We start from the raw sequence: 15,658 nt of genomic DNA on the forward strand, positions 1-15,658 counted from the left end.
ATCTGTCTGTCCCAAGGCATTCAGGCCTTCATGGAAACATGGGTATACATGCTTCGGAAAGGGCACAAAGGTGCCGTGGAATCCTGCAACTCCAGGGGTGGTAGCGACGACCCAAGTCTGAGGACAAAGAGGAGTTGGAAACCCAGCATTCCAGAGAGAACCGTGGAGAACAGGAATGTGACTCCTCCCTCAGCGTTTACACTGAGGAAGAAGAGGCAGCTTAGCAGGCTGAGCATCACCCAGCACCACCCCCACTCCAGTCTGTATAAACCAAAGACTGAGGGGCAGGGAGGATGAAGAGTCATCAGAGGCTGGGTGGGGGTGAAGGTAGAGTGAAAGTGTTTCCACGTCTCTTGGAAGTCGAGGGAGAGGGGTGCTCAGGCAGTAGAGGGTGGGTTTGGGGCTGCTGTCCTGTGCCCTTCAAAGCAGGGGAGAGAGGCGGGTGGAGAGATGGCGTGGGCGCATGCGTGTGCGTGACGGCGCATCACGGACCCTCGCCACTCGGCAGAGCCGGCGGGTGTGAGGCCCCAGTGGGTGAGGACATGGCAGGCACGTGGGCGGGGAGGGGGCAGTTCTCCGGGTGCTGCAAGAGGTCAAAGACAGAGCTCAGAGAACTCAATTCCAGTTGCAAAAGAGAGCAACTGGGGACCTGACTCACAGCAAGCACCCAAAGCTAGTCAGTATCAGCTGCTCCTGCTAAGTCGCTTCAGTCGTGTCCGACTCTGTGCAGCCCCATAGACGGCAGCCCACCAGGCTCCCCCGTCCCTGGGATTCTCCAGGCAAGAACACTGGAGTGGCTTGCCATTTCCTTCTCCAATGCATGAAAGCTAAAGTACTGTTTCTCAAACTTCTGTACCACTGTTCCCTCAAGGGACCTTTTCTGGTTATTTTCCTCCTACTCAGTACCTTCCCTTCCCTGCCCATGAATTCTTATGATTATTTTTTAGAATTTTTACAATTTATTTGGCTGCATTGGGTCTCAGATGTGGCACGTGGAATCTTTGGTGGGTTGCGTGGCCTCAGCAGTTCTGGCCTTGCAGCATGTAGTATCTTAGCTTCCTGATCCGGGTCGAACCCACTTACCCTACCTTGCGAGGGGGATTTTATACCACTGGACCACCAGGGAAGTTCCCCCTCCCCCGCCACCATGGCATTTTAATACAACAGACATACTCTGTATCTGTCTATGTGTGTAGCCCTTTGGAAGACCATAAACCACTATAAGACTTTTTGGTTCCCCCAGAACTACATTTTTCACGTCTTTGGGAACAATTGTTGCCCCTGTGGAGAACGCATGAGCACAGGTCTCATCACTCACAGAGTGAGAAAGCCTGTCTCATGCATCAGCCCTACAAAGTTAGGTTCATTATCTTGCTGGAGCAAAGGAGACCACACACACTCCAGAGGAAGCGTGGGGCATCTCACAAATGAAGAGACTGGGTTCTTAGAGGTTTGGGATGAGGGTGACCTTTAGGTGATGTTTTGATGACACCGTATTTGATAGGCTCAAAGCGCAGCAGGCCTGGATGGAAAGAGGTCAATTTCAGGGCTGCGCCAAGAAGCAGACCCAGGGTCTTATTTCTCTGGAAAACACAAAATAAAGATAAAGGTGGAATTTTGTGTCTGAAAACTCACGTGACGCTCTGGAGGCTGAAAAGCCAGGCTGCTTCTCTGTGTCACAGGCTCCTGCCCAGTGCCTCTAGGCAGCAGTGGAATGTTCCATTCTCACTGAGGGGATTTCAAACAGCCATGTGTCTGAGAGTCTGTGATTTTAATTTTTTCTTTTGGCCATGCCACACTGTTTGCTGGATCTTAGTTCCCTGACCAGGGATTGAACCTGGGCCCCGGACCACTGGACTGCCAGTGAATTCCCAGTCTGTGATTTTAAGAATTAGATTTCTTAGCAGTAAAATTTTGTTAATTAACAAAACAAGTTTTTAAAGGCTTACAAAAGGGAGTCACTGGTGGCCATAAGGGTAGGAAACTTTCCTTCCTAGAAGGAAAGGTCACCCTCTCCCTAACCCCAGAAAGACCTGGGGCAGTGCAACCCAGAGGGATGAAAGGAAGAGTAGGCTTGACTCATCTCAGTCATAGGTTCCCAAGCGTCAGCTCGTAGGGGAATGGGAGGAGGCTGGGAGCTTTAAATTGCCAAGTGTGGCCAGAAATCTAGGGAAGCCACCGAAGAAGTCATGAGGAAACTGGCCAAGATGGTTCACTGCGGCCTGACTGAAGGCAGCGAGTGGTGAAACCACTGCAGCTCAGACTGCCCATGAACCTGTGTCAGTCAGAGGAGGGCAGAGGGCCAGACAGGGAGCAGGGAGGAAGCCAGGCCTTTTGCTGAGCTGAATACATCACCTGTGACCAGAGCCTGTGGACAGTTTAGCAAGTAGCCTCCCACTGTGTGTCTGTGCCTGGTGGGACCAGGGAAGCTGTGATGCAAAGCAGGAGAGGTAAGTCTGCTTCCCCTGAACCCTGGGATGGGGCAAAAACTAGACCCGATTGTGTTTGGGGGAGCAGGGAGGTGGGAGGTGAAGAACAGATTGGGGAGGGAGAGTAGGAGTAAGAAGCCTGGGAGTCTGCAGAACTAGTTGCAAGAATCATCCAAAAGGAGAAAGCAGAGCAGCAATAAAAAGTAGCAAGTGACATGGAAGAAGAGTTAGGCCATTGATTCTGGGAGAGGAGAATCAGAGGTGGAAGACAGAGTCTTGGGTGGGGGAACAAATAGAGTGAAATAATGTGAGAGTGCTCAATTTTTCCCTTCCTATCTCTGACATGATACCTCAGGTTGAAAAAAAAAAAAGGCCCAAGAAATACAGGTAGTTGTGGCCCCTAAAATCATGAAGAGAAGTGGGAAACCTTCTGACTTCCCTTTAAGGCCAGTTCTGAAAAACCACATGGAGGGAGATCAAGGTATCAAGATGGTGGTCCATGTTCTGGGAAAAGGATGGTGGGGTCGCATACCAGAAGAAGAATGGGCTAGAAGGAATGAAATCTGATAAATACTGTTGGAAGTGGGAAGGGCCATGGAGTTGACTCCCATGGAGGGGTGGAACTAGGGGACAGGACATGTTACAAAACAGGAAACAGGGTATTAGAAATATTTTTGGAAAAGAGTGATTTCACTGCATTCAGACTAGTAAGAGCACTAAATTAATTATCCCCTGTTGCAGATCGCCCAGCCCCAGGGGGTGATTCACAATTAAAACTAGTCATGACAATCTTGTTCCCTTTTATGGGTGACTGGTCTCAGGATGGACACATGACCCATTTTGAGCCAAAAAATGGTAAGAAGTCTGCTGAAGGTCTCTGGGAAAGACTTTCCTCCTTATTAAAGGAGATAGATGCGTGAGGAATAGCCCTCTCCCTTCCTGATTTGGAAACTTTTATGTGAAGATGTGATACTTGGAGCTACAGCAGCCCTTTGGGGGCCATAAGACCACATACTTGAAGAACAAATGTAATAAGTTAAAGGTGGCGGAGAAGAAGGATGGAACAAGCCTGGGTCCTTGCTGAGCTTGTTGAGCTGGGATCACCACCTCCAAACACCCTATGGTTGACTTGCTATAGGCAAGATATTTTCTAACTTGCAGCCAAACGTATCTTAACTCTAATGGATAAGCCTGTACCCCAAAGCATCCTGTATCCTATTGGAACCTATCCAATGACGTCTTCTCTTATTTTAAATTATTTTATGATCCTGGAATTTCTAAACTCTGTTTGCTTTGTAGGAGCTATGAAATCTTAGTGTTTATTCTACCTATTACGAGTGGACTCAGGGGAGATTTCTTATGGTTCCAGTCAGTAGCTCTGGCATCAAGATATTGGGATCCCCCTTGTTTAGAAAGAGGCTTTTGAGAGCTGACTGGGGCTGCATGGACTCAGCACTATGAGACAAAGAGCAAAACTTTGACAAAGATGGACACTTTCTAAGGTTGAATATCATCTGACTGACAGTCTCAACTGCAAGCTCTCCTCCTTTTACTGATGAAATTTCCCAAGCTTATTATGGGATTTAAAAAATACATATATTGGAGTATAGCTGATATACTAACAATGTTGTGCTGCTTTCTACTGTACAACACAGTGAATCAGTTACACATAAATATATATCAACTAATAATGTGTTAGTTTCTGCTGTACAGCAAAGTGAATCAGTTATACATACACATGTATCAACTCTTTTTAAAGATTCTTTCCCTATGTAGGTCATTACAAAGTATTAAGTAGAGTTCCCTGTGCTATACAGTAGGTTCTTATTAGTTATCTATTTTTGTATATCTGTTGTTATTGTTTAGTTGCTAAGTCATGTCTGAGTCTTTTGCGACCCCATGGACTATAGCTCCCCAGGCTTCACTGTCCATGGGATTTCCCAGGCAAGAATGCCTGAATGTGTTGCTATTTCCTTCTCCAGGGGATCTTCCCAACCAGGGATAGAACCCATGTCTCCTGCTTGACAGAAGGATTCTTTACCACTGAGCCACCTGGAAAGCCCATTTTATAGTAGTGTGTGTATGTCCATCCCAATTTTCCAGTTTGTCCCCATCTCTTAATTACAGTAACCATACGTTTGTTTTGTACCTCTGTAACTCCACTTGCTTTGTAGATAAGTGCATTTGTACTTTTTTTTTAGATTCCACATATAAGTGATGTCATGCAATATTTCTCCTTCTCTATCTGACTCACTTCACTCAGTATGACAATCTCTAGGTCTATCCATGTTGCTGCAAAAGGCATTATTTCATTCTTTTTCACAGCTGAGTAATATTCTATTGTATATATCTGCCATATCATCGTTATCCATTCCTCTGTCAAGGGACATTTAGGTTGCTTCCATATCTTGGCTATTGTAAATAGTGCTATGATGAGTATTGGGGTTCATGTACCCTTTCAAACCATGTTTTTCTCTGGATATATATCCAGGAGTGGAATTGCTGGATTAAAATGGTAGCTCTATTTTTAGTTTCTTAAGGAACCTCCATACTGTTCTCCAATATGGAATCTTGGTTGCAGTGAAAACAAGACAGTGTTGAATGAGCAGGGTGGAGATCATGATGGATACTGCCCTATAGAAGGGTACTTGGCCTTGCGTATGTTCTTGGAAACAGGAGAGCTACGCAGTCTTTGTGTCCATAAAGTCACCATCACACATACTCTGCCCATATGAAGATGAGGATATGTGTTCCTGGATGCATAATTTACTTGTAATTGATATGCAGTCATGGGCTTGCGGTTCACTGATTCGCTTGTCCCCTCCCCCTTTCTAATAATTGTTTTCTAGTGGTTCTCTTTGCTTAGAGCACAACCCTCTCTTCCTAACACCATAGAAGCCTCCACTGAAATTACTCCTTGTTTGCTTATCCTTTGGAAAACAATCAGATTATTTGCTGTAAATTAAGAGGTCAGCCAGAAAAAAAGATGTAAGCAGAAAAGCTCACTGCAGAGTGAACCGAACAAACAGGCCAGCAAGCTCCTGCCGCTGCACGCAGATGGCAAGCCAACCAACCTGGTGAGGAATCGCCCAGCTCCGTGAGACAAGAAGCACAGGAGGGCTTTGGAGACAAGACCTCTGAGGTTATGAGCAGCGGTGTCCTCCCAGCTATTACTCGAGAAGATGAGAGCATCCTGTCCAAACAAAGACTGCATGCAAATATTCAGGGCAACTTTAATTCATAATAGCCCCAAATTGGACGTGGCCCAGGTGTCCATCCAAAGAGAATGGATTTTAAAGCTGTGATGTAGCCGTGCAATGGGACACTACTTGGCAGTAAAAAGTAACAAACTGGTCACATGGGTAACAGGATACCCTCTGACTGTGACACTGTGATTTATAATGAATACATATTTGGTCTTCATCCCCATTTCTGGCACAGAATTCTTAAAATCCTTAGAATTTCCTAAGTGATGAGAGCAATAAAGCTATCTTTTGTTATGCTAATAAGGTGACTTTCGATGGATGAGGGCTGACTGTGCGTGGAACCAACTATGTGATTGGAGGATTGAAACTTTCAGTTCTACCCCTGCTGACCTCCAGGGACTAGAGGGAGGCTGGGGGTTGAATCAGTCACCTATGGCCAAAGATTTAATCAATCATGCCTATGGAAGCCTCCATAAAAACCCAAAGGGATGGACTTTGGAGAGCTTCTAGGTTGGTGAACACATGGAGACTTGGGAAAAGTGGTGTGCTGGGAGTGGATGTGGAAGTGACCCACTACCTCTGGGTAGATGGGGTCAGAATTGAGTTGAATTATAGGACACTCAGCAGTACTGGGAGAGTGGCTTGGTGGTGCAGAGGAAATGACACCCCAGCTTGGAGTTGGTACCAGAACCCCTTTAAGTGACAAAAAAACGTATCAGTGGTTGTCAGGGACTGGGGATGGGACTGGGAGGGGATTGGCTGAGAGGACACCAGAGGGACATTTTATGGTGTTGGATTTGGATGGGAGTTACACAGATCTATCAAAACTTAGTGAACTCTTTGATTACAGTGACTACTGGGACTTCCCTGGTGCTCCAGTGGTTAGGAATCCACCTTGCAATGCAGGGAACTTAGGTTCGATCCCTGGCTGGGATCTGAGATCTCACATACTGAGGAGTGACTAAGCCTGCACACGGTAACTACTGAGCCGGTGTGCTCTGGGGCCAGGGCACCACAACTAGAGTCCATGGGCTGCAACAAAAGATCCCACATGATGCAACAAAGATGCCATGTGCCACAACTAAGAGCCGATGCAGACAAATAAATAAATGAATCTTTTTAAAAAGGGCTAATATGCAAATTAAGCTTCAGTCAAAAACAGTTGACTGAAAATGTGACACCTCACCTCAGGTGCCTTTGATTGGTTGTACATACCATTGTGTGGCTCAGCTGGTAAAGAATCTGCCTGCAATGCAGGAGATCTGGGTTCAATCCCTGGGTTGGGAAGGTGCCCTGGAGAAAGGAAAGGCTACCCACTTAAGTATTCTGACCTGGAGAATTCCACGGACTACAGTCCATGGGGTTGCAAAGAGTCGGACACAACTGAGCAACTTTAACTTTCACTTTCACCATTGTCGAGAAAATCCTCCCAAGTTTCAATAATCCAAGCAAGTCTCTGCTTTTGTTGGACCACTCTGCAGAAATTGGGACAGCTGTGGAACCACCGAAGTTACACAAAAGGGCAGAAACCATAGCTCAAAACAGTAATAAATAGCAACCAGCTCTCAGTACTGGACATTCGTAGGGAGTGTTGTTCAGTTGCTCAGTCGTGTCTGATTCTTTGTAACCCCATGGACTGCAGCACGCCAGACTTCCCTGCCCTTCACTATCTCCTGGAGTTTGCTCAGACTCATGTCCATTGAGTTGATGATGCCATCCAACCATCTCATTCTCTCTCCCCCTTCTCCTCCTGCCCTCAATCTTTCCCAACATCAGGGTCTTTCCTAGTGAGTCGGCTCTTCGCATCAGGTGGCCAAAGTATTGGCCACTGTAGGGAGTAAGTAGTAGGGACTATGGCTGAGTGGAGAGTCCACGGCTCATCTGAACTCAATTCCTGTCTAGTTATCATGCAGGGCAGTGGGCTCCATGCTGCCATACCTTCTAGTTTTTCAAGTTGGAAATACAGCTATTTAAATTGCTGTTTTGAGGGCTTCCCTGGTGGTCCAGTGGTTAAGATCCACCTTGCAATGCAGGAGATATGGGGTCGATCCCTGGCTGGGGAATTAAGATCCCACATGACTTGGAGCAACTAAGTCTGCCCACCACAGCTAGAGAGCCTGTGATCCCAAGTGCTGCAACCAAGACCCAACATAGCCAAATTAAAAAAAAAAAAATTACTGTTTCTGAAATTTTATATTCTTTTAAGCTGATAACCAATTCAAAATGTGAAAGGACTGTGTGTGGTGAAAACAAAACAGATCTGAGGCTGGTGGCCTGGCTCCTGGGCTTCCAGTCGGTGGCCTCTGCTGCAGAGAATGTTGGGGATGGACAGGTAGGGAGGAAAGCAGGAGGAAGCAATGCTCAGAGAGAATTTTGCCTAGATCTGAGGGCAGAACATCACAAAGACGACCACTGACTTTCTAAAACCATTCTTACCAGCCCCTCGTTCTCATTTAGAAGTTCCTGTTCACACCACCAGCCCTCCTCCCAGGGAAGGCCCCTGGAGGACACAGTCAGGCAGAGGAGACGCGATCCTAATACCCCACCATCCCCTGATCCCTCCATCTCGACCCCGGCTCCTCTTCCTGCCCTGACTCTCCCAAAAACATTGTTCTGGAAGGCTCTTCCCCTTTGCCCTTGCTCTATACCCTCTTCCCAGGTGTTCTAGTTCATCACCGCGTCAATCATTGCTGACTCCCAAATCTCCAGCCCCAGACTCCTGTGTACCCAACTGTGCCCAGGGAGCATCCCCGCTTCCCAAGTCCAAAACTGAACTCCTCACCGCCTCCCCCCCCAGATCTGGCCCCACCACCCAGCCTATCCCACCTCTGTAAATGGTGAACTCTACTTTTCTGCCCATGCCAGACACCCAGGCATCATTTTTTAAAGAAACAATTTAATTTTTTTCTGTTAAAAAATAATCATACTATAAAAAGGAATTTTTTTCAGGGAGAGATGTACATACAGTTCTGTGAATTTTACACACACAGGTTCCTCTAACTACCACCACGATCAAGATAAAGAGCAGTCAGAGTCACATCTTCCCCTCAGCCCTAACTGATGACAGCTGCAGACCTAATCCCTGTCATCAGTGTCACTTTTTCTGGACTGTCACACAAATGATACCCTGTAGGTTATAGTTTTTAACCTTTGAGACTGGCTTTTCCACTCAGCATAAGGCCTTTGATACTCATCTCATTTGATACTATCATGGTTTGTTTTCTTTTTTCGCTGAGTACTCTGTTCCACTGTATGACTACACCACAACCTGCTTATTCGTACACCCCATGAAGGACATTGAGTTGTTTCAGCTTAGGGCAGTTAAGACTGCGGTGGTTTGGTGAGTCCAGAACCTGACAGAGGAGGACAGGAGGCTGGCAACTCAGGATGAACTCGGTGTTCGAGTCCAGAGGCCATCTGCTGGAAAACCAGGAAGAGCTATGGAGCAGATGAGGTCTGGTGGAGAATTCCCTCTTGCTGAGGGGAGGTCAACCTTCTGTTCTATTCAGGTCTTCAACTGATTGGAAGAGGCCCACCCACATTAACAAAAGGACAGTTGCTTTACTCAAAGTCTACCAATTTAAACCTAAATATCACTCCAAAATATCCTCCCAGAAACATCTAGAACAATGTTTGATCAAATATATATAGGAGCACTGTGGTCCAGAAAAGTGGAACATAAAATTAAACATCATAATCAGTACTATTTTAATTTTTTGGATGAAAATTGAGGTAGAGAATATTATATTATATACAGTAATTTGTTTTTTTATCTACCTATACTTGTTTTTTTTTCTTATTTGATTTGTAGAAGCTCTTTGAATGCTAGTACATAAACCCTTTTTACGTATGTAGATAGTCTTGTTAACGATATTTTTTTCCACAGCTTTATAGTTTTATGTGCTCATATTTGTCATTTCTTTGATGACTTCTGTGTTTATATCACACTAGGAAAAAGTCATCTCATTTACAAAGCTTAAAAACTGTAGGGTTTCCCTGGTGGTCCAGTGGTTAAGAATCCGTCTGCCAGTGCAGGGAACGTGGGTTTGATCACTTCTCCCAGAATATTCCACATGCCTCTGGGCGACTAAGTCCCGAGTGCCACGACTGCTGAGCCTGTGTGCCTACAGCCTATGCTCTAAACAAGAGCAGCCACGTCAATGAGAAGCCCAAAGCACTGCCAAGAAGGAGTAGCCCCGCTCACCACAACTAGAGAGAGCTTGCAGGCAACAAGGAAAACCCAGTGCAGCCAGGAAATAAACTTAAAACCTATATAAGATCTATGCAACTTCTCTATAATATTTGCAAAAGAAAAAAACCCCACAAAACTCTCCGCACCACGTTATTTCAACCTTTATCCAAAAATGTAAAAAATGTGTAGTTCTGAGTATCCGATACTGACCTCCAACCTCATAAGCAAGTGGAGAGAGAGGGTCAGGATAGAAGAAGGTCAGAGCGCCTCCCCTTCCTGGAGCAAAGAGAAGCTACGGGTATGGCACAGGATGAGAACACCAGGGCCCGATGGAGAATGGGACCCTCTTTCTCCTGTCACCAGACTAAGACCTCGCCCACTCCACCCCACGGCTGTCCATCCTCTTCAACAGAGAACACACAAAATTATCGAAACTTGTACAGGAACACGGAACATGGTTCAGGCTGCAAGCAGCTAGCTGACCAGGAGGACTAGAGCTTATCCCCCTGCTTCTTGGCAGGCAGGATGGTGAACAGCTCAGCTTCCTCCTCCTCACTCCCCTCTCCTATGCTCTCTTCTTCAGAAACATCATTGCTTATAATAACAGTCTGGTGCTGCCCAGTATCCACACAGAGCCAGAACTCGACAAGAGGTGGAAGGTTACAGGTGGCTGGAGCTGGAAGTCATCCAAACAGCATAGGTTGGCAGGACAACTTGAGGCTGGCCACAGGTACTGTGATCTTCTGGTGATCATGGTTCCAAGCCATGACTTATACAATGTTACACTCTTCTTTGCGCCCTGCCTACCCCCAACCTGGTGAGGCAGAGCATGGTCAAAACCAGAATGTGCTCGGCACCATCCTCTTTCTCTGCCTTGAAGATGAAAGAGCAGGTGTGGCTTGGGAGCTCACAGATGAAGAAAAACTGTCCATAGTAATGGAGCCAGCAACCCCTCCCCACCTCCCGGCCAGGCTCCACTCTTCTAACTCAAGAAACGCCAAGATGGCAGCGCCACCAGCCACGTGGCAAAGGCCATCCGCCACATTTCTGTATTTTTGAAAAATACATTTGATCTTTAAAACACTGGAAGTTACTTTCGCTCTCTAACTGCAACTCTTCCAAATAGGCAGTCAACCAATCCAACATTACTTACTAAATACCCCATCCTTTCCCATAGTTATCAGAAATGAACTTGGATCACTTTAGTTTACCCATGCTATAAGCAAAAATGTTAAAGATTCAAAAAAATCCAGCATTGGAGAAGGTGTATGAAAATAGGTACTCTCATACACTGTTGGTGGAAATGTACATTACTAAACATTTTCAGAAAGGTAATATGAAAATATCTACCAAAAATTTGAAAGTGCATCTCTTTGACCCAGGAATTATATCAATTACGTTTCTAAAAAATCGATCTAACCAAAATACTCACACAGGTCTAGGCAGACAGAGAGATTGTTATTCAGCAAAGCACTGTTTGTTATGACAAAGGAACAGAAAAGTGAAAATGGGCCCTAAATGACCGCGTACATTAGAGACAGTGAGGGTGAGAATGACGTCACTCAGTTGTGTCCGGCTCTTTGTGACCCCATGGACTGTAACCTACCAGGCTCCTCCCACCATGGGATTCTCCAGGCAAGAGTACTGGAGTGGGGTGCCATTTCCTTCCCCAGGAGATCTTCCCTACCCAGGGATCGAACCCAGGTCTCCCACATTGCAGGCAGACGCTTTAATCTCTGAGCCACCAGGGAAGCCCGAGGATGGTCCTAAAAACCATACCATGCAGCTATTGGGAAGAATACAGTACGGCTTCCCTGGTGACTCAGTGGTAAAGACTTTGTCTGCCAATGCAGGAGACATGGGTTTGGTCCCCAGTCCGGGAAGATTCCACATGCCTCAGAGCAACTAAGCGCGTGCAATTATTGAGCGCATGTGCCATAACCACTGAAGCCAGAGTGCCCTAGAACGCATGCTCCATAACAAGAGGTCTCGCTCACCGCAACTAGAGAAAAGCCCTCAGTGGATCCAAAGCAGAGTTAGCATGCAGGAAAGGAGATGAGACAAGGTGGAGCGAAGAGAGAGAAACCAGTGTCCCACCCTCCTCTGCAGGCTGTGAGCCCAAGGCAAGGAAGACCCAGCACAGGCAAAAATAAAAACAAATAAACAAATATTTTTAGAAAAGAATACAGTAGCTCTATGTGTACTAACATGGAAAGATCACCAAGGCAGATTTTATGGTAAAAAAATGAAGCATTTCAGAATATTGTATATAGTATGATTCCATTTGCCCATTCTTAAATTATATATTTATATATGTACATATATGGGTATAAACAAAAGAGATGTTTACTAGGAAGGGAGATATGTCAGGGAGAAGTGAAGTTGCCTTTCACATTTGACTTCTGTATTGTTGGATGCTTTTAGAATAAGAATATACTCATGTATTGGGTGGGCCAAAAAGTTCAAATGGAAAAATGAAAAATGGAAAAACCCAAATGAACTTTTTGGCCAACCCAACATGATTATGCAATTTTTTAAAATACAGAAATAATAATGGAGGAACACTCCTCACTTTGATCTGACCAAGCTAGATCAGAGAACAGAGCACAGAGATTCAAGCCTGAACACTCGCACGGGCCACTGTGAGGTCAGCTGAGACCGGGGATGAATCACGCCACCCACTCAGGACTCCAAGGGTCCACCCCCTAGCGCTGGGGAGGGGTGAGGTGGCTACACTGCCATCAAACCTAAAGCAGGGAAGGCAGGAGCTTCTTTAAGAAAAATGAGGGTGGCAAGCAGGGAGGGTCATCAAATAATGACCACCAGGGTGAATGCACAGGAAATGTGTGTTGGGAGCATCATTACCTCTTGTGCGGGGGGCCGATCCATGCATGCCCTTGGACACCACCATTTCTCCCAGAGATACAGAAAATGCAACCTACATGGGAAGGAAAATCCAAAGCAGACGGAATATATAGATATGTATAGCTGATTCACTCTGCTATACAGTAGAAAGTAACACAACATTGTAAAGCAACTATACTCCAATAAAAAAATTTTTTTTAAAGATTACAAGGGCAAAGTTCTAGGAAAAATACAACTCAATAAAACTGACTTTAAAAGAAAAAAAAAATGCACCCACAGGGTATCAGGAGAATCACACCCAGACAGAACACTGTCTGCTTGTCTCCAGGGAACCAGTCACAGGAAATCATCAGAAATGAGTTCAAAAGGCAGTCAGATTTCTGGCATGCCCTCTCGATCTCTTCCCAGACTGGTCTCCAGGTTCCCTCAAAGAGCAGGCATGAGATTTCCCCCAAATTATAGGGCTCCCATGAATGACTTGAGATGCATGGCAACAGCCTATGAGGTACAGTGTCATACTTTGTAGGGAGGAGGGTCCTATCACCACAGCTAGAAAGTGGAATTTCAAAACAGTTACTTAGGGGGAAAAAAATGCAGAGCCAAAGTTGGCCTTGGGTGGCAAGACTCTGGCTCACAAACATTTTTCAGTGAGGGGGGAGAGGTGAAGGTATAACTGATACACTTGAGATTGCTCAAAACTGTACTCCCTGAAGGCAGGTGTTACATGCACATGGTGGTGGGGGGGAGGGGTGTCATTTCTCCTGCATAGTGTGGCCAAAAAGGATGGGGACCATTGCCTCAGCCCATGAGGTTGTCTGCCGGAGAAGCACAGCAGCAGAGCTGGTGGAGGGCTTGACAGTTTGGTAAAGCTCTTCCCCAGGGATGATCTACCTTGTAAAATAATTCTGAGGGGTTGGCATCATTCCGCTTTCTTGACAGACGACAGAACAGAGGATCAGGTCTGTGGAATGGACACAGGGCATTAAAGTCAAACAACAGACACGAAGTACAACCACAACGTGATGGTGTTAGATCTTCGACGCAGACTCTGCAGACTCTGGTACGACCACGTGATGGTGTTAGATCTTCGATGCAGACTCTGGAAACTGGCTTTGCGAACGTAAGCTCAAGACTCACCTCTGGCCAAATCCAAGAAGCTGGCAAGTGGAAGAGGCAGGCAGGGAGGAGCTGTGAGTGTGCTGTGTTCTGATCCCAGTGGGAAGAAGCAAGGGAGCTTCCTGCTCACCGATGAGATAACCCTAGAGGGATGTCAAGACAGCTGCTGGCAGAACTGAACCTACCCCTGAAGTTTAGGGAAGCAAGGGCTGGTGCCAGATGCTAGCTGGGAGAAATAAAAACTGAAGAGCTTGCTGGGACTGGCAGGCAAAAATGGGAGAGAAGCTACACTGGAGTGAGCTGCTGCTCCACCAACAATGGGACAAACGTATGAGGCTCCCTTGTACCAAAAAAGGGGCACTTTGCTGAGAAGCCAGCCTAAAGGCATTTTATAAATGATGCCATCCAAGGGGGCAGCCTAGAGGAGCCATGCAGACCTACAGAAGGGATGCCCAGGGGCTGAGGGTGGATCAAAAGTGGCCAAGGGGAGGAGGTATTCCACATCCAAGGGAAAAGTGCCGACCGGGGAAGTCCAACAGTCAGCGAAAGGTCCCCATGGGAGAATGAGTTGGCACTAGATGTCTGTCCCATTCAGAGGGCACTGGCTCCAGGCTGTAAATGCATCAGGCCAGCCTGACATCCACTGCCCATTCCGCCTCCTCTCTGTCCACAGTGTGGGACCATCAGTGGATCCAAAATGAAATTAACATGCAGGAGAGGAGATGAGACAAAGTGGAGCAAAGAAAGAGAAACCGGACAGTGTCCCACCCTCTTCTCCAGGCTGTGAGCCCGAGGCACTGCAGAACTTCAGGGAGAAGCTCTACTTAGAATAGAATTAGGAATTTTGATGTTATACTGGCCTGGAGCTATGTGGTTATTTAACTGGACTGGACTTTTTGTTGTCTGAGTGTCTGAAGAAGCCCTGGCACCCAAGGATCCATGCAAGCTGCAGGAAGAAGAGATGCAGGGGAAAATAAAGTTAAGGTTTACTTGAACCTGCCCAGCCCAGTCCACTGAATAACATGGTTATATTCGTTTTAGGGGCTTCCCAGGTGGCTTGGTGGTAAAGAATCCGCTTGCAATGCAGGAGTCCCAGGAGACACGGGTTCAATTCTTGGGTGGGGAAGATCCCCTGGAGAAGGGAATGGTAACCCCTCAAGTATTCTTGCCTGGAGAATCCCATGGACAGAGGAGCCTGGCAAAATACAGTCCATGGGGTTGCAAAGAGTTGGACACAACTCAAGCAACTGTGCATGCGTGCATTCATTTCAGATGGCCTCAGGGTGCAGTAATATCTTCTGTGGTATGCGGCACCTACACATCCAAGGCAGACCTTGGCTGAGGCCAGCTGGACCGGACTGCCCGTGCAGGGAGGGGCTGCTGCCCGGGAGCGGACCCTGGACCATCTGCCCACACCAGGGCCCGTGAAAGCGCCGGCCTGGAAGGCAATTGGCCCAGGGCTCAGCATCACTCTTCTGATGTGAACACTTAATAAGGTTAAATGTAAAGTTACAGGACTATCTTGACACGATCTGACTTTGAACCTGTGGCCCATTTCCAGCTCTACATCTGTAAAGAAGTCCATCAAAAAAAACCAAATTCTAAAACTGTTTTGTGAGTTGTTGTTGCTGTTCAGTCACTCATTGTGTCTGACTATTTTTGACCCCATGGACTGCAGCACACCAGCATTCCCTTTCCTTCACTATCTCCCGGGTTTGCTCAAACTCATGTCCACTGAGGTGGGGATGCCATCCAACCGTCTCGTCCTCTGTCGTCCCCTTCTCCCACCCTCCATCTTTCCCAGAATCAGGTCTTTTCCAATGAGTTGGTTCTTTGCAGCAGGTGGCCAA

This window comes from Ovis canadensis, chromosome 14 (genome assembly GCF_042477335.2).
Source record: "Ovis canadensis isolate MfBH-ARS-UI-01 breed Bighorn chromosome 14, ARS-UI_OviCan_v2, whole genome shotgun sequence".
NCBI lineage: Eukaryota > Metazoa > Chordata > Mammalia > Artiodactyla > Bovidae > Ovis > Ovis canadensis.